The sequence below is a fragment of the Lissotriton vulgaris genome, chromosome 10, assembly GCF_964263255.1.
Source record: "Lissotriton vulgaris chromosome 10, aLisVul1.2, whole genome shotgun sequence".
Taxonomy (NCBI): domain Eukaryota; kingdom Metazoa; phylum Chordata; class Amphibia; order Caudata; family Salamandridae; genus Lissotriton; species Lissotriton vulgaris.
In genome coordinates this window covers 653,370,200-653,383,175 of record NC_141698.1, presented here as the reverse complement: position 1 = coordinate 653,383,175, position 12,976 = coordinate 653,370,200, and positions in this window count along the sequence as shown.

Below are 12,976 nucleotides of genomic sequence, written 5' to 3'. Positions count from 1 at the left end.
AGGTGCCCGCAAAAGAAACTGATTGGACCCGTATAGATAGAACTACCCAAGAGCGTGATGAATCAGTCCACTCCTATTATGAAAGGTTACTGCAGGTCTTCAAAACTTACAGTGGAATCGATAATGTGGACCTGAAGGATATGACACATTTCTGTTATCGATTTGTGTTAGGATTGAGACCTGAAATATCCCAGTGGATTAGGGATAACAAAATCAGTTGGCAAGGGAAACCCATTGATGATGTTCTCAAATATGCCAAATACTGCGAAGATGAGATCGAGAACAAAAAGAAAGCCCTAAAGGAAAAGGTTATGTGGGCTCAGGTGAAATTAGCTGAACAACAAGAAAAACAGTTAAGTAAAATGACTAACAGTAATAATGCTCCAAATCCGAATGCTGGGGGTGGAGGCAGGCCCCGGGTAAAAATGAGTAGGGAAGAGGCTATGGAAAAATTCCCCTGTCACGGATGTGGTCACATGGGACATTGGAGAGATAAATGTCCGCAATTGCAGGCTGGTAATGTCCCCGTAAATGGTTTAAATCCACAGGTGCAGAAAGAGGGGATCCGAAAGACCCAACAGCAGGTAAATCAACCCCCGGTGCCACGCGCACCTAGACAGAATTATAGGAATCAGGGTCAACAGAATGAAAGGGTCGAAGTGTGGGAAGGAGAGAATGAAAGAAATGCACCCATTCCACAGTACCTGTTAAATGATACTTTTCTCTGCGATGATCAATACTGACGGGGCCTGAGAGGGGAGGACAAGGAGTGCGTGCTTGGTGCCTCCTTACCGGTAGACCAGACTGGACCATACATTGAAGGAAAGGTTGAAGGGACAGATGTCACCTTTCTGTTGGACACTGGTGCTACCCGTTCCACTGTGAGAACAGCGGACGTTCCTAACCTACCCCTCTCGGGAGAAGCTATCCAAGTAGTGGGAGTTTCAAATCAGATAATCAGTACTCCGGTAACAGAACCTATGGAAATTTCCATAGGAAATTTCAAGGAAATGCACAGATTTGTGGTCTGTGATTCTAGTCCCGTGAACCTATTAGGACGAGATTTGCTATGCAAAATGCGTTGCACCATTTTTTGTTCACCAAATGGTGTTGAAATCCAGACCCCAGATGAAGATGGCCTATATAAATTGATGTTACTAAGGCCCGACACGGACATTAAGCCCATGTCCATTGAAAGTCTACCTGAAGAACTGCAATCAAGCGTAATACCTGAAGTTTGGGATTTCACTGGGAAGGATGTAGGCTTAATGGCAAATGTAGACCCAGTTAAAATAACAATAAAAGCAAATGCTGTATACCCAAATACCAAACAGTATAAAATGAGTGCAGAGGTGAAAGAAGGAGTCGCTAAAGAGTTAAACAGATTGCTCAAAGCAAACATCATTCAGGAAGTGATGAGTAGTCCCTGTAATTCACCCATACTTGGAATTAAGAAGCCTAGCGGAAAGTATAGGGTAGTGCAGGACCTGCGCAAGGTAAACCAAATTGTAGTACCTTGCTGTCCCATAGTGCCTAACCCCGCAGTAATACTGTATCAAATTCCTTGGGATGCGGAATGGTTCACTGTCATAGACTTGTGCCATGCGTTCTTTTCCATCCCATTGCATCCAGAAAGCAAATTCCTTTTCAGTTTTGAATTCAACAGCCAGGTCTATGTCTGGAATCGTGTCCCCCAGGGGTACACCGAAAGTCCATCGATTTTCAACCAGATTCTAAAGAAATGCCTTGAATCCTTAGTACTGCCTAAAGAGTCTGTCCTGGTACAGTACATAGATGACCTACTGGTGGCATCTAGAAGTCAAGACGACTGTGCCACTGATACCATTGCCTTGCTGAATCACCTAGGAAAAGGAGGACATAAGGTCTCACCAGACAAATTACAGTTCTGCAAAACATCAGTAAAATATCTGGGGCACCAGATAGAGAAAGGGATCAGGAAAGTCACTACAGAAAGAATTAAAATAATTCGAGAAATGTCACTACCAGTAACCCAGAAAGAAGTAAGAATGTTCCTAGGGGTTGTTGGGTACTGCAGACAGTGGATCGTGGGTTTCGCGGCTATAGCTAAACCCTTGATTAACATGACAAAGAAAGGAGCGGAAGACCCAGTTTGTTGGAATGATGAATGCATGACTGCTTGGGTAACATTGCGAAATTGTCTGTGCACAGCTCCTGCATTAGGAATGCCTGACTATTCCAAGAACTTTGAATTGTTCTGTGACACGAGAGACAATTGTGCGCTCTCGGTCTTAACCCAGGAACATGGTCTGATTAGACGTCCCGTGGCCTACTTTTCAGCCGCCCTAGATCCAGTGGCTGCTGGATTACCTGGGTGCCTGAAAGCAGTAGCCGCTACCTGTACAAGCCTAGAGCAGAGTGAGAACATTGTGATGGGACATCCTGTAACTGTATTTGTCCCACATTCAGTTGTGATCTTACTTACCCGAACCAAGACACAGTATCTGACCCCTAGTCGGCTGACTAAGTATGAGAGGATTCTCATTGGTGCAGAAAATGTAATAATTTCCCGTTGTAATATTCTAAACCCTGCCACTCTATTGCCCCTTCCCATTGATGTAGAGGCAGGAGGTGAAATTGACCATAACTGCATAGACTTGACTGAATTTAGCACAAAACCCCGTCCGGATATTAGAGAAGTGGCCTTGGTGGATGAAGACCTCAAAATGTTTGTGGATGGTTCATGTTTGAGACATGAGAATGGAGGTTTGAGTGCTGCCTATGCTGTAGTCACTTTGGAAAGAACGCTGGAAGCTTCCTATCTTTGGGAAGTTAAATCTGCTCAAGTAGCGGAGCTCATTGCCCTGACAAGAGCTTGTAAAATTGGGAAAAACAAAAGGGTAACAGTTTATACTGACAGTCAGTACTGTTATGGGGTTGTTCATGACTTCGGCCAGCTTTGGTTGCAAAGAGAATTCATGACTTCCTCAGGTTCTCCTATCCGAAATGGAAAACCAGTACAAAACTTACTAGAAGCCATCCAATTGCCCAAAGAATTGGCTGTGGTCAAGTGTGCGGCTCACCGATCTGGAAATGACGAGGTGACAGCCGGGAACAGATATGCAGACCAAATTGCCCAGTACTGCGCCCGACACAAAATGTCCCTCCTAATTAAATTATGGGGAGGTGAAAGCAGCTGCCAACTGATGTTGTTTGAAAGATTGGGAACATGGGATGAATTGAGAGAACTACAACAGACAACAGACAAGAAGGAAAGGGACATGTGGAGGCAGGATGAATGTCGACCAAGGGAAGGAGATGGTGTGGTGGTCCACAAGACTGGTATGCCTGTACTACCTGAACGACTGGTTACCGCAATGGCACGGATAATACATGAACCAACACATATTGGGAGGGATGCTATGTGCCGTATGTTTGAAAAGGTGTTCTACAGTTCAAAATTCAGGAGCACAGCAGACAAACTTTGTCAGAGGTGTTTAGTGTGTCAACAATTCAATGCAGGAAAGAAGACAGTAGTGGAACAAAGTACCATTGGGAGAGCAGAAGGTCCCTTCATTAGGATGCAGGCAGACTTCATAACCATGCCCCTGTGCAAAGGATATAGATATGTCCTGGTCATAGTTTGCTTGTTTTCCCGGTGGGTGGAGGCTTACCCAGCAAAGAAGAATGATGCCCTGACTGTAGCAAAATTATTACTTAGGGAACTGATACCACGCTTTGGAATTCCAGAGACAATTGAAACAGACCAAGGTGGACATTTTTCAAACGAGGTCCTAAAGGAACTCTGCAGAGCATTCAAAATGGAGCAAAGGCTGCACTGTGCCTATCATCCAGAGGCTTCTGGAATAGTCGAGCAGATAAACGGCACTCTCAAGTCCAGGCTGGCAAAACTGTGTGACTCCACAAAAATGAACTGGATAGAAGCTTTGCCCATGGTACTGATGAGCTTGAGAAGTATTCCAAACAGAAAGACAGGCCTGAGCCCCCATGAAGTGCTGATGGGAAGAATGATGCGACAGGCATGGGTACCTGGACACAAACTGCTAAGTATTTCTGATGATATGGTGCTAGAATACTGCAGGCAGTTGGGTGACCAAGTGCGTTCTATCTCTCACCAGATTGGAGAGACTGCTGTCGAATGGCCTACAACTCCAGCACACAAACTGAAACCAGGTGATTGGGTGGTGTTAAAGAAACACACCCGGACGAGTTGCCTTGGACCGAAGTGGGGCAGGCCTCGACAAGTGATCCTTGTCACCACAACTGCTGTGAAGTGTGCTGGTGTACCAAAGTGGATCCACGCAAGTCACACGAAGAAGGTAACTGGAGAAAACGCGACTGAAGCCGAAGGTGGTCCAGCTGAGGAGACTCCAGAAGAGGGTCCGGATCCCGCTGACATCGAACTACCAGGCACAAGTCAAGTAGTTGAATGGTTTCCTGCCGATGATCAGGTTCTTGATCCAATAAGAACCAGAAAATACTCTTACCTAGGTAGTGAGTGGGACAGTGCAGGTGAGTCAGAACAAGAAGGAGAAGGTCAGATCATCAAAGCCATCATAAAATCTGACCAGGGAATAGGCCAAGTAGGGACAGATCAAGTCATCGACACTCCTTCTGAGAAAGAGGAGACTGGAAAGGGACAGATAGTGGTCAAAGCAGAAGTTCATGCGGAAGAAAATCAAGAGATCGAAGAGCATGAACAAGGCCAGTTAGTAATAGATGAACGTGTTCAGGAAGAAGAGTCCAGTGAATCACTCACCAACGAAGATCAAATACAGTCTAAACCTGAACTAGGGCAGCTTAAGGACCAGGCAGAAGAAATAGATGAAAGACCTGGAACTAGTCAGACAGGTAGGGAAAAGGACACTGCTGAAGCAATTGTGCGACAAAGAAGAAAAAGCAAAAGGGTTCACGAGGAAGAGCAAGTTTCCTCGACTACAAACAGGATCGAAAAGAAGGATGAACCCCGATATGTAAAAAGACTAAGAATAAGAATAAAAACAGTCGAAGAAAAACTAAAGGACCAACAACGGGCTGAAAGTGAAAGAAAAGAAGCCCGAGGAAAGTCCATCCGAAAGGGCGGCAGAGTAAAGAAACAGAATAAACTGTATCGGAGCCCTGAGTGGACCTATCTGGTGTTGGAAGAAATTGATGAGCCCGAAGCTTGTGGCAAAAGCGACGAAGGGTCCATTGCTGGTCGGAGTTCTGACGAAGACCCTCCTTGAGGTGAAGCGAAGTAAAACCTCTGCTGAAAAGAAACGAAGAGGGGTTGGAAAACGCCACCTGTAAGATAAAATGTCTGATTCAAATGTCACTGGAAGGTCCAGATTTAGCTGTTGCAAGACATGCTGTAAAGTATGCATCTGTAGTGTAGTGGTACTAGTAATGATATGGATAGGATTAACAGTGTTTATACCTTTTATGATGAGCAAAGACCCTAACATGTATCCTACAGACTTGACGACACAAGACGCAGAAGTTGTACATACTGAAGAAACACCACGAAGTGTAGAAAGACATGACAATGCAATGAGTCTGAGACATGCACGACCCGACTTAGAAGCATCAGATGAGGGAGAACTACATTATCACCAAATGAAGAACAGGACACACTTAAATGTTTTCGCAAATCTTTTAGTGCACTATGTAGAAGCTATGGAAATAGAAGATTGCTATGTCTGCATGATGCTACCTACTTCAGTGGCTGAAGGCGTGACATACCACCATTTACCCCTGACCTATGGAATTTCCTGTAGTATTTTAGCTAGTTTGTTTTATAGAAGCACTTTACAGTATTATTATTCAAACACTGACGTTATCTTTTCAGAACTTCCTATTAGAGGGAATCTGAACCGTGTACATACCCTTGGTGGAGTGACTCGCTACATGGGGGAATATTTCCTGACTATAGGTGACATAGATCTGAATGAAGCTCGTAGAGACAACTTGACGTGTTCCTTACATGCTCAAGAGAAAATGTTCTTGAAGATGGCAGAGAAGAGAGGGGAAAAGTTTCAGAAAAAGGCAAATGACGAACAGAACAGAACCCCTAGATGGACAGAAAACATGGATAACACCTCACAAAGCGAAGTTACTCCTGCTCTGTTGCTGGATTTTGAACGGAAAGGGAAACTCTGTCTTCATAGAGAAAAGACTAGTTATTATAACAATGTATTCATTGGTTCCAGCGAGTGTGAACATAATTACAAGGTAATTGGAGGTTGGGGTTTCAAAAATGGGTCAGAACCTGTGTTTCCAGGAATTTATTATATATGTGGAAACAAGGCTTATTTCAAATTGCCAGATCACTGGTATGGAAGCTGCTACTTTGGCATTGTCTTTCCGAAAATATACCATGTGAACAATGCAGCTGGAAGCAATGAGATTACTAATGGCTTAGTGCGTAGCAAACGTGAAAGTGTAGGAGAAATTATAGGTGATATTTTTAGTGCACTGATACCTGGAATGGGGGTAGCTCTGAATACTCATAGAATCTGCAAATTATCTACAGTAGTGGATCGGTTATCAACTGACACTGCTGCTGGATTTCTGATGATCAATACCGAAATGGTTGCGATCAGATCAATGGTTTTACAGAATCGCCTTGCTCTTGATACCTTATTGGCAAAAGAGGGCGGAGTCTGCAGGATGCTGAGGGCACAACATTGTTGCACTTACATTCCTGATAAAAGTGTCGAAATTAAGAAGTATATAAGAAACATTACTAATTTGGAAAAAGAGCTCAAACCATTGGAGGTTGACAGTGCCTGGAAGAGACTGACTGATGGTCTCTCCTCTGTAGGTAGTTGGTTCTCTAACTTAGGTAAAAGTCTTTTATGGAAAATATTGATGCCAATAGTTGGAATAGGTGTGATTGTTCTGATCATATTCATCTGTTGCAAATGTCAGAAATGCAGAAAATATGTAGTAAATAGAAGAGGAAAGCGAAAAGCTGAAGACTTAGAATTAGAAGAATTAAGAAACCAGATATATAAGAAAATAAAGAACAATCATACACACAGGGAGGCGGAGAGAAAACTCAACAATAAGTTCATTGAGGTTGAGATGGATGAATTTGATGAATGAAGTTGGCATCTGTTTTCATGTGTAGTGATGATAGTAAATATCATCAAAGAGGGGATTGATGGAGCAAGGATTCGCATGTAACGCGACTTGCTCTCTTCATGAACCTCGATTTAAATCATAACTGTACTAACTCCGATTGTTTGTCATTTATTTGTATTTCCCCAACACACGGGTGTCCCTAGGAGGCTTGCCTATGTGTTTTTTCATCGTAATCAAGCTTGCACATTAATAAAATGGCCGCTTTGCAGAAATCCAGTCTGCGCATGCGTCGGTCATACCCATGTGATGTGACGCACTCGCAATCTGGAGGGAAAAGTTCGCACATGCATTGTTGTTAAAATGGCCGCTTGTCACTAATCATGCTTCATGCTATCTTAAGCCGCTTTTTGTCTATGCATCTTTTCTGCACTAACTCTTAATGCTATAAGTATTATAAAATAAGGGATTAAGAGTAGTTGGTCATACACAGTGTATTCATTTTATTCTGTGTTATTAATTTGTTTTCGCTTACTTTTCGCTTACTTTTCATGTACCGCGTAAATGAGGGCCTTGAACTAGGGATGGGATCCATCTTGATGCTGACGTATCACACATCACGTGACCTAAGATCTGGGACGTGCAGCAATGGAACCTGACCAGATTGGCCATTGAAAAGGGGACTGTCCTTTCCAGGCGCACCTTTGCCCTTGAAGATGTACTATTTATATTCTGAAATGCGCAACAATGTTGCAAACCTTTTCTTCTCTATTGTACTTTCCCACACGTAGGCCTGGGAACCAGGTGTTAGGGGGAGGGATAATGTCACGTGCAGTATAGGTGGTAACTATGACCAAACCACCTCCCTTGACCAATCAGAAGATGGGACTTTGTCATTTTGCAACATTTATGGGTGGTCTTGGGGATCTAAACTTGTATAAATAGCCTAGCTTAGCTTAGAGAAATTGTCCGACTTGTCCGACTAGCAGACCTGTCACTGACCCTACGAACTCTATAGGTGCCTGATACAGAGTGCTGCGGAGCATTCTGCCTGAAACTTTCCACAAACTCCAAGGGGTGGAAATTAGTCCTAAGTGCTAAGCGAAGCATTTTGCTGGGAGATTCGAAAACCCAATCGGGGTTATTGGCGGATTCCGTGCAGAAGAGGGGGTAACGCTGGCGTTGCATCCGATGCTGTGAGGGGTTGGTCGTGCCTTGGTGAACCCAGTCCTGACCCAGACCTGAGGGGTATCCTGTCCTGACTGTCCATGAGCTGTACCTGCTCACCTTCTGGTATTCCCTGAATCCTTGAGGGTCCTTGTCCCGTTCTTTCCCAACTGACCCGTGGCCAGGGTTGGTCCTCATTCTCACCTAGGTAACTATTGACATAGGTGTCTGTCTATACTATACCCTAAACTTTTCCTCCTCTGATTAAAGCAATCTTGCCTGTGATATTCTCCATTGTCCCTTTGAATGTAATTTCATGCAATTGATTATTAGTAAATGTTCCACTTTTACCCTTCCTATAGGACATTGTTAAACCCGACTGTTTATCTAGCTTGTTCCACTTATTCCCTTTCCCTTAGTATGGTTGCCGTGAATTTAGAAAGATAGCATAAGGTTTAGGAAATAGTATAAAATTATTAGGTCACACATTAGGTTTTTCCTCACGTCCTTGCCCTAGATTAAACTGTATTAGATAAATATTCATTGTGATTCATGCCCTATAGTATTCCCTTGTATTCCATGATACTCACTCTTCTCCAAAGTTATATTCTGGTTCTAATACTTATCATTGATGTATTACTGTGCATTTGCCTGCTTGTAATGGCATTTTCGTCCTAAAACCCATACTATATAAAACCCTTAAAACCAACAAGGTGTCTGTGGTCATTATACATTAAAGTAATATTAAAGGTATCAAATGGGTAAAGTAGAATCTTCTCTCTTTTAGGAAAACCCTTATCACCTATCCACTGCTAGCTCCTGATCTGTCAGGAGTAATGTGCCTGTGGTAAGTCAGGTACATGAATAGTATGTGGTGTAAGAGTCACCCAACCGATTACTCATAGGAGCGTGCGTGAAATCGCCTGGTTCACCCCAGTAAAACGTTAACATTGGAAATAATCACACCAGGGCCCAGTGCGTGGAAAAGTTTGGTGAGCCGGGTGACCCGCGCGCTCTATCAGTAATTTCTGGTAAGCAGAGGAATGGTTAGGACTAGTAAGATAGGTAGATAAGATAGTTAGAAAATAAACCGTGAAAAATAAATGTGCTGCTAAATTTTTTTTATATATATTGATTGTGTTACTTAAAATTTTTGCAAAAGAAATCGATTTCAAAATTGTTTTAAATGAATTTATATATGTATTGCTGCTAAATATTATATGTTTTGTTAACCAAATTGTGTGTGATTGTTGAGTGTTGTCTGAAATCCCCGGGGAATTGTATAACGGATGGTGAGTAGAATCCATCGCGTTCTGAGGTCATTTGTAGGGAGGAAAGGTTAGTGCATGGTTCAAGTGGAACTGGAAGCGCTAATTAGGTCTTTTTCGAAAAACTGTATGAATGACAGTGACGGGACTGCTGAGAGAAACCTTGGTCTGATATCACCTAGTAAGGGTCACACTAAGGGAGTAATAGAGTCATCGGAGCTTGTATGATAGCAAAGGGAAACGCTGACGAACCCCAGGCTTAGTATATATCCCGGAAAGAAGTGGATGAGACTGGGTAATAGCAGGTTTTCTAATGCTTGCGTAAGGGTAGGCAAGAGAAGTCTATCCGAAGTGTATGAAAAGTAGACAGAAGTGGTTTACTTGCAGTAAAAGAAGAACTTTCTATCTCTTTAGAACACTCCTACACAATGGCGAATGTTATACGTTGTTGACTAAAATTAATCATAGCACCTTAGAGAAAATACAAAGTTTCCGTTACCTTGTAAAGGAGGGAGACAGTCGAAGGGCTGCTCTGACGTCACTTCGTGCCGCGCTGGTATTGGTTAAACCAGCGGGTGTGTAGTGAAGCCGAAATTGTAAGGGAGGGGTGAGTGCCTGAGCGTGAGAACGCGTCTCGCGAAAAGACCGCACACCCATTGGTCGAGAACCTTTGCAACCTCTGCACTGATTGGTTGTTGAGAAATTGGAGTCGCGCTAGCATTGGAAGCACAAACGAAGTAAAAATTTTCCGCACCGAGCTTATAGATTGTTACGAGCGGTGTATGTGGTACCCTGATTTTCTGCCTGATCCACGAAATCTAGGGTGTCATAAAGAGTTGATGAGCAAAGGCAGACCTCACAACATGTACGGAGGAAAGAGAAAGATGTCATTTGCCAGCAAAATAAAGAATTTCTTCAAAACTGACAAACCCGTACGAACTAGGGAAGGCGTGATCATTCCTCCGCCAGATACTCCAGCCTCTTTCATGATGTTGGAGAAAGGGTATCATACCTGTGTATGGTTAGAGAACTGGGTAAAGTACACTGCGGAGGATGGAGTTTTAGCCTTTCCCATTGATGGTACTTTTAACGGGAGAATCCTATTTAACCTGAGGACCCGAATGAATGAATTACATCCCAGACCTAGATTAACTCAGTATGAAGCTTTAGAGGAATGGGAAATTGAAGCTCTAGAGCGAGACAGACCCCGAATGGACAAGGGAGTGACCCGATGGTATCCAAAAATGGTAAAAGAAACCAAGGAGCAGAAATTAAAACAATGGAGACAAAATATGATGGTAGAAGGGTTATTCCCCATGTTCGGAGCTAATGAGATGGCGGGAGGGAAGAAATGTACTGAGAAAACCCGGCACATGATGCCCCTGGGTGAATCGGAAGATGAGTTTTTAGAGGACTTATTTATGAAAGGTCCCCCGCCTTATAATGAAGAAGCCAGATCCCAGAGCTCAACTACTCCATTGAGACCTTCAGGAAGAAGAAGTGTTAGTGAAGCCGATTCCACAGGGATAGAACAGAGAAGAGCGGGAGGAGAGGGATTTAGTAGACCCGACCCCGTGGTCCCGAATTACAACCCTTTTGGTGAAGGACTAGTTTTGTCCACTCCATCAGCTCCGAATCTATATCCTTCTCTAGTACCCCAAATGATACAGGATCCCCCCATGAATAGGATATTACACGAGCAGGAAAGGGACGCCCTGAGAGGACAGCGGAATGATCTCATACATGCCATAGCTCAGATTAATCCAAATCCTGAAGCCCTGACAATTCCAGTAACCATTGGTCCAGTTTTTCCCCTATATGGGGACAGAATGAATACTCCTAAAACTCCAGTCATAACCCCGATGATGCCCCCGCCCAGAAGGGAACCACTCATTATTGATGACCAAGCGAGTGAATGTGAGTCCATGGCTTCCTTGATGGATCTGCCTAACAGGGAGCAGGGACCTAGTATGTCTCAAATAAGAACTCAGACTAGGAACAAAGACGTACTAATAGAGTCCTCATCAGGAACTCAATGTGCGACAGTGGTAACTCCAGAGGAAATAGAAAGATGGACCCGAGAATTAGAAAAGGGAACCCCTCATCCAAAACCACTAGATATTTATAAACTAAGAATAGAGCTAGAGGAACTGAGCGCAGGGAATGTGGGCTTAGAACGATTGAATGTCCGGGAGGAAGATGAGTTGTTGTTCATGTGCAAACACCTTACTCGGAACGCAAAAATATACTATGACAAATTAGTGGACACAGCAGTTTGTATGGGAATAGATATCAGCAGATCCAAGGTACTACAGAAATCCTACAGGGTAGAATTTTCAGACAAAGATCTAGAAAACCTGAATACCGCAGGGAAGAAGACGCAGATTAAAGAACTGATAAACTTAGCACAGAAATGGGGAGATCTAGACAAGTGGAAAGCCAGGTGGGCAAAGAAAAAGGAGGATATCAAGGAGAGACCACGGACTGCTGAGTACGTCTTACAAGAAGCTGACAAACCAGAAAAGTTATGTCCCATGAGAGAAGTCCCAGGGGGAAAATATGTCCATGTCCCTTGGTCCAGACAAGATATAGTATCCTTTACCAATGACTTTCCAAAATTACGGGAGAAACCAGTCGATTGGTACCGACAGGTCGAACGCTTCATAAAAGTTCAGAAATGTCTTCTGAAAGACCTGGATGGTTTTTTCGACATTGTGGTCCCTGTAGATTTGTGGACCGACTGCAAAATTGAAATTGATTGGCCTAGTGAAGAATATGCGAGAGACGAGATAACCGGAGCTCCCGCACCTGAAGTAATGAGGAAGTATGAGCAAGTCATACAGTACCTCAAGAAGAAGGTGCCCGCAAAAGAAACTGATTGGACCCGTATAGATAGAACTACCCAAGAGCGTGATGAATCAGTCCACTCCTATTATGAAAGGTTACTGCAGGTCTTCAAAACTTACAGTGGAATCGATAATGTGGACCTGAAGGATATGACACATTTCTGTTATCGATTTGTGTTAGGATTGAGACCTGAAATATCCCAGTGGATTAGGGATAACAAAATCAGTTGGCAAGGGAAACCCATTGATGATGTTCTCAAATATGCCAAATACTGCGAAGATGAGATCGAGAACAAAAAGAAAGCCCTAAAGGAAAAGGTTATGTGGGCTCAGGTGAAATTAGCTGAACAACAAGAAAAACAGTTAAGTAAAATGACTAACAGTAATAATGCTCCAAATCCGAATGCTGGGGGTGGAGGCAGGCCCCGGGTAAAAATGAGTAGGGAAGAGGCTATGGAAAAATTCCCCTGTCACGGATGTGGTCACATGGGACATTGGAGAGATAAATGTCCGCAATTGCAGGCTGGTAATGTCCCCGTAAATGGTTTAAATCCACAGGTGCAGAAAGAGGGGATCCGAAAGACCCAACAGCAGGTAAATCAACCCCCGGTGCCACGCGCACCTAGACAGAAT